Below are 14562 nucleotides of genomic sequence, written 5' to 3'. Positions count from 1 at the left end.
GTATACACACAACAGATTCACATATATGCACACAGACATGTACATACACCTGGTGTACATGGATATTTAAATACACATGTACACATGCTCATGTACATAAACAATGGATTCATATATGCACACATGTACAATGAATTTTATAAGTATACACACAGTGGATTTATGTATATACATACGCATATGCACACATACACAGGTACACAATGGATTCATATATACATACATACACATACAGTGGATTCATTATCACACATGCACATACACAATGGATTAACATAAATATGCACACACAGTGGATTCATGTATCTGCATATGCATACACATGTACACAATGGATTCATATATATGTACATACACATGCACACAATGGATTCATATATGCACACATGTACGCACAGTGGATTCATGTATATACATGTGCACACACATGTACACATAATGGATTCATATATGCACACATATACACAATGGATTTATTTATATATGCACACACAATGGATTCATACCTATGCACACATATATAGTGGATTCATTTGCATATGCACACACATTGGATTTACATACACGTACACGCGATAGATTAATATGTATGCACATGCATATACACACAATAGATTCATATATGTGCACATATACACACACAGTGGATTCTTCTATGCATACACAGGCATGCATATCCACTCACAATGGATTTTTATTTTTTCTCTTCTCTTTTTTTTTTTTTTTTTTACCACTATACTAATGAGTATGCACAATGGATTTTTATATGTATCTACACAAAGTGGATTCATATATATGTGTATATAATGTTCAGATTTGCATTTGTATTGACCTTGGTTGTAGGTGCTCTGAGATGTAAAAGAAGATTTCAGAAATTGAGTCATAAAGGTGAAGTGTGTGGGTGGATGACAGAGGCCAGGGCAGGATTTGTTAAGGGAGCATCACTTATGTAACTTTACTTGCATCCTGCCTCCGTAGTTGAAAAGCACCATTATATAATACAGTTTCTCTGATTCTGCTGGGGAGAGTGATTTATAGAGAATAGCTGATACATAGCGAGGTGTCGAAAGAGCATGAGGTGAAATTATAGCTGTGCTCTGGGGCTTGGGTGACTGAGCCTCAGAGCCACAGGTGTTTCAGATGGAAAATAAGGATGATAGTCCTCCGTTGTGAGGTCTCTTGGGATTAGGTCGTTGAGGTTTGTACCATGTGTATGGAGTCTGGCAGAGTAGGAGCTCAGGGAATGTGAATGGCTGCTATTGTTTTTCTAAGGTAGCAAGAAAAAATTTATAAATGGGAATATGACAATTTTGGTGTAAAAATATTTTCTCGGCAGCGACCTCAGAAAGTAAGTATTTTAATAAAGCAGCAGGCAGCCCCTATTTGTAAACTTCTCTGCTGTTGGAATTTTTAGGAACAACACACACCTGTTCTCTTTTTTATTGTATATATACATATATGTAAAAAGCAGTTTACCATTTTTACCATTTTTAGATGTACTGTTCAGTGCACTGAATACACTCACAGTTTTATAATCGTCGCCACTGTTCACCTCCAGAACGTTTTCTTCTTCTCAAACTGAATTCTGTTCCAATTATGCAGTCCCCATTCTCCTCCCCAGCCCCTGGCCTCTGCCGTTCGTGCCTCATGTAAGTGTAATCGTTTTGTCTTTTGACTGGCTTATTTCACTCAGCATAAAGTTCTCAAGGGTTTTCCACGCTGTAGCATGTGGCAGAATTACCTTCCTTTTTAAGGCTGAGTAATATTGTATGTATTTACAACATTTTATTTATGTGTTGATGGGAACTTGGGTTACCTTCACCTCTTGGCTGTTGTGAATGATGCGGCTAAGAGCATGGTTGCTAAGTATTTGAGTCCTTGCTTTTGAGTTCTTTTCTGTATATACTCAGAAATGGAATTGCTGGGTAAAATGGTAATTTTGTGATTAAGTCTTGAGGAACTGCCACGCGGTTTTCCCCACGGCTGCGCCACATCACATTCCCACCAGCAGCACACAAGGGTGCTGCTGCTTCCACATTCTTGCCAACTCGTTTTCTGTGTGTTTTGTTTTTTTTTAAATAACAGTCATCCTGTTGGATGCAAAGTTGTTGCTATTTTTTTGTAGTTGTTAGTAGTGATAATTTAAAAGGCAGTAATTTTATTATTATAATAAAATCGACTTGGGTAGGATTTTTTTGTTGGCTGTTTGTTATGTTCCGATTACTGTAGAAAGTACTTTCCATTTGCGACCTCAGTTCTCCCTGTAACGTTGAAGACAAGCATTGCTGGGATATTAAGAAGTGGGTAGGTTACAAATACATGACATCCTTTAAAAAAAAGTCTGTCCCTGTGTAGAGCCCACTGAGAGCATGGCACTGGCACCATGCTGAGGGGTGGAAATGTCAACTTGATAGACATAACTGTTAGGAAATGCACTTTAGTCTGTGACTCACTTGGATGGCGCTGGCCTGCATGAGCCTGCCTGAAGACGAGGGCTAGGGCAGGCCCCGTCCATGCTGTGAATCCATCTCTAGGCCAGCCCTGCCAGTTGTAGTGCTCTTTCTCCTGGGGACCAGTGAGAGCAGCCTTGGGCCAAGAGGCCTGAGGTGGCGCCAGTGGACTTCCAGGAGAACACTTAAGCCAGGTCAGAGGAGGAGGGCCTCGTTGCTCACCTTTGTGAAAGAGTGTTGAGGTTACAGAGCTGCTAAGTGGGGCACACCTTTGGAATGGGGACAGACACTTGTTCCAGCTGGTCTTTCTGACAGTCCTCTGGTTTTCTTTAATTCTTACGTGAACTCCTCTAAGTGTGAATCCTGGACTGAGTCTGAGCCACCACAGTAAGAGTTCAGCTGAGTGTGTTTTTTTTTTTTTTCCTGTATTTCTCCTTCTGGATTTTTTAGAAGTAACCCAGCATAAGGCAATTAACACTGAAAAGATAGGGTTTGTGGATCTCAAAATCCACTGTGAGTGGCTTCTAGAAGTGATTTTCAGACACATTTGAAGTTGTCAGTGTCATCTGCTGTGGGAGTTTGTTTTGCAGCATGCTGTTACCCCTGGTAGCCCACAGGAAGGTATCGTGAGCCCCCTCTTTGGAGTGGATTGTGGGCCCTTGAGCCAGCAGCAGCAGAGGACGCTCTCCAAAGGACCAGCGGAGCGTGTTTAGAAACAAGGCTTTCATGAGGAATAGTGCCCTCACTTTGTTCTACCAGAAGCCCCCACTCTTGTTTTATGCGTGTCTGAGAATGTGTGCGTGCCGAGTTTAAATGTGTGTGCATGTACATGGTGTGTTGCCATCAAGGAGCTCTTTGCAGGGGACACACTGAATCCATAGGTGTATTAGTCAGGGTCTCTAGAGAGACAGAACTAATAGGGGAGCTATGTATAAAGGGGAGTTTATTAAGTATTAATGATCACAAGGTCCCACAGTAGGCTGTCTGCAAGCATGAGGAGAAAGGAGAGCCAGTTAAGTCTCAAAACTGAAGCACTTGGAGTCTGATGTTCGAGGGCAAGGAAGCATCCAGCATGGGAGAAAGACGCAGGCTGGGAGGCTATAGTCTCGCCTTTTCACGTGTTTCTGCCTGTGTTATATTAGCTGGCAGCTGATTAGACTGTGCCCATCAGATTAAGGTGGCTCTGCCTTCCCCAGCCCCCTGACTCAAATGGTAGTCTCCTTTGGCACCACCCTCACAGACACACCCAGGATTAATACTTTGTATCCTTCAATCCAATCAAGTTGACACTTAGTATTAACCACCACAAGTCCATTCCTTGTCAACTTGAACCCATACACATGTCCTGAGATCATACATAGTATTCAAATAAAGACAATAATAAGGTCATAATTATTATGCACCAATCCCCAACCCAGATTGTTATTGTATAACAGAAAGTTAACTATACTTAAATGCTGATATGAAGACAGTAAATCTTATGTTACATGATAAAGGAAAAGGAAATAAAATGAAGATATTTTCTTAGTACAAGTGTATACATGCACATACATGTTTTTAACAAAAGAAGGAGGAAATACTCATGACAGTTACAGACCTCGTTTCTGCAGCTGGTCACGTGGTCACAACTGGTGTTGATGACTACCTTCTACTACCCATTCTGTATTCCTTTTGCCTTTAGCAAGCACCTCAGCAGTTCATGGTTTTTTTTTCCTTTGTGTTGGAGCGACCCAAACCTTCATTTGTGAGGGGTCTGGACCATTTGTAGTCCTGCCTGTCTTGGGCTGTTGTAGTTTCCCATTGATCTTAGTTACAGGACACGGCAGTGATAAGAGACGCTCTAAGGGATCTCCTGTGTTCCAGGCATACTCTTCCTTACCTCCATTATCAAGTAGTAGACTGATTTCATCTTGGTAGTCTGGATCAGTCACCCCAGCCAACACTGTAACTCTTTCTTAGCCTGTTGACTTAAATGTAGGAGGATCCCAAAGTGTCCAGGTGGCAATCTTAAATTCCAGTTTAATGGAATTGCTGTTGTATCCTGGTGGCAGCATTTCTCCCTCTGAAATTAAGACATCTAGGCCAGCAGAACGTAATGTCACGGGAACAGAAAGCAAAAATTTTGCTAGTGGGTCACTAGGTGTGGTGGTGAGTGTACCATCTCCATCCCTTGATTCATACACCCGTGAATCCTGGCTGTGGGAGAAACAGTACCATATATTGGACACTGATTCAGGTAATACATGGCCTTCTGGAGAACTTTGCCCCAGCCCTGCAAAGTATTGTCATCTAGTTGGCATTGTAATTGTATCACAAAAGGCCATTCCACCGTTCTGTGAATCCAGCTGCTTCAGGATGGGGAACATGGTAAGAGCAGTCAATTCCATGAGCACGAGCCCACTGCCATACTGCTTTAGCCTCAAAGTGAGTGCCTTGGTCAGAGGCAGTGCTGTGTGGAATACCATGACGGTGGATAAGGCATTTTGTGAGTCCACGGATGGTAGTCTTGGCAGAAGTATTGAGGTATGGGATAGGCAAACCCATATCTGGAGTTACTGTCTATTTCAGTGAGGGGAAGCTTCTACCCTTTCTGTGATGGAAGAGGCCCAATATAATCAATCTCTGCCACCAGGTAGCTGGCTGGTCACCCCGAGGAATGGTGCCATATCGAGGGTTCAGTGTTGGCCTCTGCTCCTGGCAAATTGGTTTGTTCTGATAAGTTGATGATAATGCAGCAACTTATCCTTTACCTTAGAAGGAATATCTCGTTCCTTTCACTGCTGTCCTTCAGGCCACTCAGTAGTGGCTGTAGCCAGGTCAGCCTTGGTGAGTGCAAGTCCATATTGCTGAGCCCATGCATAACCTCCATCCTTGCCACCATGGCCACTTTGTTCATGGGACCATTGGGCAGTGACAGGGGTGACTGGGGAAAGAGGCTGAGTGGTGGTCATCCAAGCCAGTTGATTATTAAATGGGTCATCCTATCCACTTGATTTTTAAAATCCTTCTCTGCTGAGGCCACCCATTGCTGAGAACTCACATGGGATACAGATACCTTCACAGTTTTTGACCACTCAGGTCCATCCACATATCTCTTCTCAAAATTTCTTTGTCACTAATTTTCCAGTCATTCTTCTAAGTCCTTGACCATCCAGCCAAACCATTGGCTACAGCCCATGAATCAGCATATAATCGCACATCTGGCCATTTCTCCTTCCATGTAAAGTACACAACCAGGTGCACTGCTTGAAATTCTGCCCACTGGGAAGATTTTCCCTTCACTGCTGTCCTTCAGGGATGTTCTAGAAAGGGGCGGTAGTGCTGCAGCTGTCCACTTTCGGGGGGTGCCTGCATACCGTGCAGAACCATGTGAACCAGGCCCTAGTCTTCTCTTATGTTCAACTGATCATAGGGAACTCCCCATGAGGCCATCGGTGCAGGCTGGGGGAGAGAAGGGAGGGTGGCAGGAGTGGAGACTGTGGGCATTTGAGCCACTTCCTCATGTAACTTACTTGTGCCTTCAGGACCTGCTCTAGCCCCATCACATATATACCACTTCCATTTGATGATGGAATGCTGCTGTGCTACTTTATGGCTAGATTGGTCAGAAAATCCGCTTTATGGCTAGATTGGTCAGAAAGCACCCAGTTCATGATAGGTAGTTCAGGTCACATGGTGACTTGATGACCCTTGGTCAAGCGTTGAGTTTCCACCAAAGCCCATTAACAGCTGTCTCTCAAAAGGAGAGTAGTTATCTGTAGAAGATGGCAGGGCCTTGCTCCCAAATCCTGGAGGCCTCCACTATAATTCACCTGCGAGGGCCTGCCAAAGGCTCCAAACAGCATCCCTATCTGCCACTGACACTTCAAGCACCATTGGATCTGCTGGGTCATATGGCCAAAGTGGCAGAGCAGCTTGCACAGCAGCCTGGACCCGTTGCAGAGCCTTCTCCTGTTCCGGACCCCACTAAAAACTGCAGCTTTTTGGGTCACTTGGTAAATGGATTGGAGTAACACACCCAAATGAGGAATGTGTTGCCTCCAAAATCCAAATAGGACCACTAGGCATTGTGCCTCTTTCTTGGTTGTAGGAGGGGCCAAATCCAGCAACTTATCCTTCACCTTAGAAGGAATATCTCGTGAGGCCCCACACCACTGGACCCCTAGAAATTTTACTGAGATAGAAGTTCCCTAAATTTCAGTCGGATTTATTTCCCATCCTCTGGCATGCACGTGTCTCACCAATAAGTCCAGTGTGTTTCCTGCTTCTCGCCCACTGAATCCAATCAGCATAATGTCATCAATGTGATGAACCAGTGTGATATCTTGCAGAAGTGAAAAGTTATGAAGGTCTCTCTGAATAAGATTATGACACAAAGCCGGAGAGTTAATACACCTCTGAGGTAGGACAGTAAAGGTGTATTGCTGGCCTTGCCAGATGAAGGCAGATTGCTTCTGGTGGGCCTTACGGACAGGAATGGAGAAAAAGACATTTGCTAAGGCAATGATTGCATACCAGGTACCAGGAGATGTCTTAATTTGCTAAAGCAATGAAACTACATCTGGTGCTGCAGCTGCAATTGGAGTCACCACTTGGTTAAGCTTACGATAATCCACCGTCATTTTCCAAGATCCATTTGAATCTGCACAGAACAAATGGGGAGAGTTGGACCGGGACGTGATGGGAATCGCCACCCCTGCGTCTTTCAAGTCCTTGATGGTGGCACTAATCTCTGCAATCCCTCCAGGGATTCGATACTGTTTTTGATTTATCATTTTTCTAGGTAGAGGCAGCTCTAATGGCTTCCATTTGGCTTTTCCCACCATAATAGCAATCACCCTACCAGTCAGGGACCCAACGTGGGGGTTCTGCCAGCTGCTAAGTATGTCTTTAGCACTTATGCATTCTGGGATGGGGAAATGACCACAAGATGAGTCCAGGGACCCACTGGACCCACTGTAAGTCAGACCTGAGCTAAAACTCCATTAATTACTTGACCTCTATAAGCCCCTACTTTAACTAGAGGACCACAATGACATTTTGGGTCCCCTGGAATCAGTGTCAGCTCAGAACCAGTGTCCAGTAGTCCTCAAAATATCTGATCATTTCCCTTTTCCCAGTGCACATTTACCCTGGTAAAAGGCTGGAGGTCTCCTTGGGGAAGGATGGGAGGAAAATTGATGACATGAATTGTCGGTAATGTAGCAGGGTCCTTCCTCAAGGGGACCTGGCCTCCCCTTCATTCAAGGGGTTCTGGGTCTGTAATCTGGCTGAAGTCTGGAAATTGAGGGGCCATGATTTTTTTTATAATTCAAATTAGTCTTGTCCATTCGACCTAGAAGTTTTCCCCTTACATAAATTAAGTAGGAATGCAGTAGGCTTCCTGTCAGTTTCACTTCTCGGAACACTGATTAGCCAATGCTAGAGCTTTAGACGAATCAGACTATTCTGATTGCCACTTTGTCTCTGCTGTCCATTCTGGTAGCTATGCCAACCTTGCCTTTGATAGATGGTTGAGTGCTGCCACTTGGCCCCGGCCACCTTGGGATCCAATTATTTCCATTGTATTTAAATTTTGTAGTTGAGCGACTACAATTCCCACTGTTAGATCTGACATACAGAGAAGAGCAATTACAGGCCTTCTTCAAAGATGCGTGTGCTGTCCTCACAAATCTATTTCACAAGGCATTGGTCAAGGGTATATCTTCTGGACCTTCTCAAGTGGAATGAGTAGGTCTAGTGACTCCTCCACTCCACCATCCCAATCTCCCTAAGCCTTTGGATCCCTTCCTCTACATTAAACTGAAGGAGATCAGGCATTTCCCCTCACTCACAGTGGGCCATCTTTTAATTCATATTTTAGCAAACCAAGCAAATAAACCATTTGAACGGTTTTTAACTCCCAGAAGTGCAATAATAAAAGCAGAGTCCCTACTTAGTGGGTCTAAATCAGTAAATTCAGCCTGCTCCAACTCTGTGTTCCTTCCACCGTTATCCCACACCCTTAATACCCATTCCTATGCCTGTTCTCCAGATTTCTGTTTCTGTAAATTAGAGAACTCAGTTCTTTTTGAGTGTAGTGCACCTCCTTATGGGTCACACTCTCAACCTCATCTCTAGAGGCCCGCCAGGACTTTAGTTATAGGTCTTGAAGCAAACAGGGGTGTTGGGGGTGTCTTCTGAGGAGAATCAACATGATTATGCCTGGCCACTGCCTCAGGCAGTGCAGGGTTTATCTCATCAAAGGTGGAAAGGCTGATGGCAGCATGGTTCAGAGAGGAGATGTTGCCGCTACTGGCAATGGGGAAGCTGTTCCTTTGGCAAAAAAGGTTCACCCTAGTTTACAAACTCAGTGCCCGCAGCTTCATCAGGGTCCTCCCACATGTCCCCATTCCAAGTTGCAGGGTCCCATTCTTTTCCTGTCAGTGCCCTCACTCTAACAGTAGACACCTGACAAGGCTGTGCATGCACGTTTCATTGCAGGTCAACCACTCGCATGATAAGAGCTTGTGTCCGTTTTTCCACAATTTCAGCTCTTTCTCTACAGCAGATAAGACTCACTCAGGGCAATCTTAGCAGATCTGAGGCTCAGTATCTGCCTCTGAAGCCAAGACATAGAATCCCTGAATTCATCATTTTCTTTCATCATTTTGTCCACTGAACTTAGGAGCAACCAACCAGCTTCATTATGCTCCTTGGTTCTCCACATGTGGTCGAAGGTATTATGTATAGAGTCACTGAACTCCTTGCCTCTTATGAGCGATGAATCAGGAATGTCAAATGCATTTACTTTACATAATTCTCTAGTTTATGCCAAGGACAATCAGTGTTCTCCATACTAAGAAGTAGAGTCCTATTTTTGGATCTGTTCATACTAAGCAGCCACCTCCAGAAGCCCCCAAACCAACAAAAGAACTCCATCCTTAATGTTGCTTCTCTAAAGCCACTCCTGCTACCAGAATCTGTATTAGGGTTCTCTAGAGGGACAGAACTAATAGGATATATATATGTATACATATATGTGTGTGTGTGCATGTACATGTATACACACATACACACGTGTATACATATATAGAGAGGGTCTATACAAACGTGTGTGTGTATATATACATACACATACGTACGTAATTATATAGAGAGAGGGGGTCTCGCCTTGATATGGGTGACTGTGTATATGTGTGTGTATATATATATACATACACACACATACATATATATGTATATGTATATGGGTGTTTACTAAGTATTAACTTACACGATCACAAGGTCCCACAATAGGCCATCTGCAAGCTTGAGGACCAAAGAGAGCCAATCTGAGTCTCAAAACCGAAGAAGTTGGAGTCTGTTGTTCAAGGGCAGGAAGCATCCAGCACAGGAGAAAGATGTAGGGTGGGAGGTTAGGCCAGTCTCGCCTTTTCACATTTTTCTGCCTGCTTTATATTTGCTGGAAGCTGACTAGATGGTGCCCACCAGATTAAGGGTGGGTCTGCCTCCCCCTCAGCCCTGACTCAAATGTTAGTCTCCTTTGGCTACACCCTCACAGACACACGCAGGATTAGTACTTTGTATCCTTCAATCCAATCAAGTTGACACTCAGTATTAACCATCACAATAGGTTTTGTGCCAAACTGAGACCTAAGTAACTTTGGAAAATTGCCCTTTTTTTCTGTTTATTTTTTAAAATTGAAGAAATATCATTTTTGAGCATGTTAGTGATTCATGCTAAACTTTATCTGATGGTTGAACCAAGGGAATAACCTTCTATCCCTGGTGTTCTCTAATTACCTGAACATACTGTATGGAAAGTCATGCTAGTATTATTTTATTTTATTTTGTGAGATGGAGTTCCACTCTTGTTGCCCAGGCTGGAGTGCAGTGGCACGATCTCCGCTTGCTGCAACCTTTGCCTCCCGGGTTCAAACGATTCTCCTGCCTCAGCCTCCCGAGTAGTAGCTGGGATTAAAGGCATGCACCACCATGCCCAGCTAATTTTTGTATTTTTAGTAGAGATGGGGTGTCACCATGTTGTCCAGGCTGGTCTCAAACTTCTAACCTCAAGTGATCCACCCACCTCGTACCTCCCAAAGCACTGGGATTACAGGCATGAGCCACCATGCCCAGCCTGGTCTGATTTTAAATGTGGGCATTTGAGACAGGTGTGAAATCACATTTTTTCCTGTGTCACTATAGAGCAGTTGAGAATAAAACTCTAGGATCACAATTACATTTCAGTACAGTATACCTCCTTCCCACCTCTGGCTTTGCTTAATGTGGTTACAGTTACCTGCGATCAATCATGGTTCAAAATAGGTGAGAACAATACCGTAAGATATTTCGAGCCAGAGAGACCACGTTCACATAACTTTAGTTATAGTATATTATAATTGTTCTGTTTCATTATTAGTTGTTGTTAATCTATTATGGTGCCTAATTTCCAGATTAAACTCACATAGGTGTGTATGTATAGGAAAACATAGTATATAGGAACTGCAGATATGTACAGAGATATGTCTGCAGTTTCAGACATCCAGTGGGTAGTCCTGAGGGAACCCCCATGATTAGGGAGGGAGCGGCTGTATTGCATTTTTTCCAGCAGTTTACGTGACTTTCTGATTTTGGAATAGGTTTCCTTTTTTGAAGAGTGTGTTTAATGTATTTTAATTTATAGTTAATTAGTGTTTGATTTTTCTGAAAACAAAATTGTGCCAGGTTCCAAAGTTAGAGACTTCTCTGACCATCATGTTAGGACCATTTCTTTATTCATGAAAATACTGACTTCCTTTAAATTGAGGGTTTGTCTTCTGCATTATATTTTAATTTGATGTATGAATATTTTTACTGAATAAATAGGGACTGAAATTTTTCTCTAAATGACATTTTTTAGACTGTTTATCTCCAGATAAATTGACCAGATGGTCCAGTTCACCTCTCCTGCTTCGCTGGGGAAGTGTACATAGCCGCTGGTTGTTTGCCCTCTTGTGGTTGGAGATGGAATTGTTCTTGTTAAGATTCACCGTTTCTTGTTTGAATAGTTCCTCTTTGAAGACAGACTATTCTCCAGGATTCTGTAATAAGGATCTTTCTAATGCTTGCATCAAAAGCTTTGTGTATTATTCCTAATTTGTACAGTCTTATGGAAGGTACATAGTTGTTACTTGGCATTTATTTTCTGTGCACCTTTTTTGGTTATGTAAGACCCATGGATTTCTACAGCAGTTTTTACACACTGATTGGTATGTATTTGTGTTTTACACACACCCACCCTCTTTCTTGCTTCAGAATTTCCTAAATTCAAGGGAGAAGATAAGGAGAGAAGCAGCAAGGTCCATTCTGGACGCGAGTGGTGATGGTGGTTGCTGTGATTAAATAGAAGTGGAGGCACTCAGGGTCGCACTGGCCAGCATGGTGTGGCGTGGTGCACACGGTTAGCAGCTGTGAGAACACAGCTTGTGTTGTGTGTGCTTCCAAGTGCAGCTTTCTGTGTATGCTTGTGGACTCAGGCTTTTTTAGATGATGATTTCTAATGTGCTGACTTTAGTAATTCTCCGTTTCTGGACGGCTCATTATCTATTGTACATTAAAGACATTTCTTTTAAATGCTGTTTTGCAGGCTGGTTAGCTTGAGGTGATGACTAACAATCTGTGTTTAGGAGTGATGTGAGAACTTAAATGGGACTGTCATTTGCTGATCACAGATTTTTAATGAGTGTTCTTAAATATTTTGTATTTATTTTTGACATAAAGCAACATAACATGCAGCTGAATTTTGGATGTTGTTATTAATTTAACTGTGGAGGAACAGAGTTTGGTATAAGTGTAATCTGTGCAGGGAAAAGGACAAAAGTAACACAGAAGCTTGCTTTCCTTTGTGCCCCTGGACGTGTTTGTCCTTCCCCTTCTCTGGTGAGGACTGGGTTTGGATGGGGTGCATAAGGCTGTATTGGAGGATGGGCCTCTCAGCACTATTGTTTCTGTGTCCATCCATCCATCTATCTATCTGTCTATGTTTATATATACATATATATATGTTTTATCGTGTTTTAGGTTTTGGGGTACATGTGAAGAACATGCAGGATTGTTACATAGGTGCATACATGGCAGTGTGGTTTGCTGCCTTCCTTCCCATCACCTATATCTGGCATTTCTCCCCATGTTATCCCTCCCCAGCTCCCCACCCCGCACTGTCCCTCCCCTAGTTCTCCCCCACAGACCCCAGTGTGTGATATTTTTTTAAACAATAGGGAAGAACATAAATTGGAAGATACGGGCCCCCTGAGGCAGGTGTAGGGAGCGTCTTACAGCATTATGTACAAAGCGGTCTTGGACTAAATGGTTTGGAAGTTTTTCTGGCATGTGAAAGTGAATATTCTCCTAGATTGGTATACCATGCATGTCCTCACTCAAATGTGGCCGTCTCCCGTTGTCAGTGGGAGATTACACATCTTCCATTTCAAGGGCACAGCCCATAGATCAACTGACTTAGTTAGAGTAATTTGGGGTCAGATTGTTAGTCTTCCAGTATTAGAGAGTCTCTTTTTTAAAAAAAAGTTTTATTTACATTTATGCTTGAGTAATTGTATTACTTACATGCCATGTGCTTGTAGCATGTGATAAGCCAGTAGACGGAAGAGCTTATATGGGGAAGAGCAGAGGCCTCTCACTCCCACAGGCCTGATCCAGGAAGAGCCTTGACTTACCTGCTGTCCTCCTCTAAGTAGCCGCCTTGCAACTCTTCACAGTATACAGAGACTTCTCTGCTTGATTTATAGGGCACACCTTGCTTTATTGCGCCTCGCTTGTGTTTTTTTTTTCCTCTTAGAAATGGAAGGTTTGCTGCAACCCTGTGTTGGGCAGCACTGTTGGCACCATTTTTCCAGCAGCTTTTGCCCGCTTCCTGTCCCTGTGCTGCATTCGGGTAATTCTTGCACTATTTCTCACTTTTTCATTATTGTATCCATTATGGTGATCTGTGATTAGTGATCTTTGGTGTTACTGTTATAATTGTTTTGCGGTGCCATGAACCGTGCCCTTGTAAGATGGCAGACTTAATCAATAAATGTTGTGTGTGTTCTGACTGCTCTACTGACTGGGAATTCCCCATCTCTTTTTCTTTCCTCAGGCCACCCATCCCCTGAGACACAAAAATACTGAAATTAGACCAATTTGTAACCCTACTATGGCCTCTGAGTGTTCAAGTGAAAGGAAGAGTTGCATGTCTCTCACTTTAAATCAAAAGCTAGAAATGATTACACTTAGGAAGACATGTGTAAAGGTGAGATAGGCTGAAATCTAGGCCTGTTGCGCCAGCCAGTCAAGTTGGGAATACAAAGAAAAAGCTTTTGAAGGAAATTATAAGTGCTACTCCAGTGACCACATGAATGATAAGCAGTGAAACCACCTTATTGCTGATACGGATAAAGTTTGAGTGGTCTGGATGGAAGATCAAACCAGCCACAACATTCCTTAAGGCAAAGCCTAATCTCTTCAATTCTGTGAAGACTCAGAGGGAGGAGGCTTCAGAAGAAGACTTTGAAGCTAGTGGTGGTTGGTGCATGAGGTTGAAGGAAAGAAGCCGTCTCCAGAACATAAAAGTGTGAGGTGGAGCAGCGCGTGCTGACGGAGAAGCCGCAGCAAGTCATCCAGAAGATCCAGCCAAGATCATCAGAGAAGGTGGCCACATGAACAGGCTGACTCTGGGTCTGGGGCTAATGTAGTGAGTGACTGAGTTGAAGCCAGTTCTCATTTACTGTTCTCAGAATCCTAGTACCCTTAAGAATTATGTTCACCCAACTTTGCCTCTCTGTTCTGTAAGTTGGAACATGAAGCCTGGGTGATGACACAGCTGCTTGTATCATGGTTTGCTGAATATTTTAAGCCCACTGTAGAGACCTCCCACTCAGGAAAAAAAAAAGATTCCTGTTAGCCTGTTACTGCTCATTGACAGTGTACCCAGTCACCCAAGAACTCTGAGGGAGATGTACAAAGAAGTTAATGTGATTTCCGTGCTGCCAACACAGCATCCATTCTGCAGCTCGTGGGTCAAGGGTTAATTTAGGTTTTCGGGTCTTGGCATTTAAGAAATACATTTTGTAAGACCATGAACAGTGATTCC

At 43.2% G+C, this 14562-nt stretch overlaps 1 protein-coding gene across 7 annotated transcripts in view; it reads left to right on the top strand.

Annotated features, from left to right (window-relative positions):
• ARHGEF7 (Rho guanine nucleotide exchange factor 7) overlaps positions 1–14562 on the top strand; it is a 183681-nt gene that overhangs the window by 91085 nt on the left and 78034 nt on the right. The window lies entirely within an intron of this gene.

This window comes from Aotus nancymaae, unplaced genomic scaffold (genome assembly GCF_030222135.1).
Source record: "Aotus nancymaae isolate 86718 unplaced genomic scaffold, 86718_ANA_hifiasm-v0.15.2.pri h1tg000044l, whole genome shotgun sequence".
Lineage (NCBI taxonomy): Eukaryota > Metazoa > Chordata > Mammalia > Primates > Aotidae > Aotus > Aotus nancymaae.
This window is presented reverse-complemented; position numbering and strand designations above follow the sequence as displayed.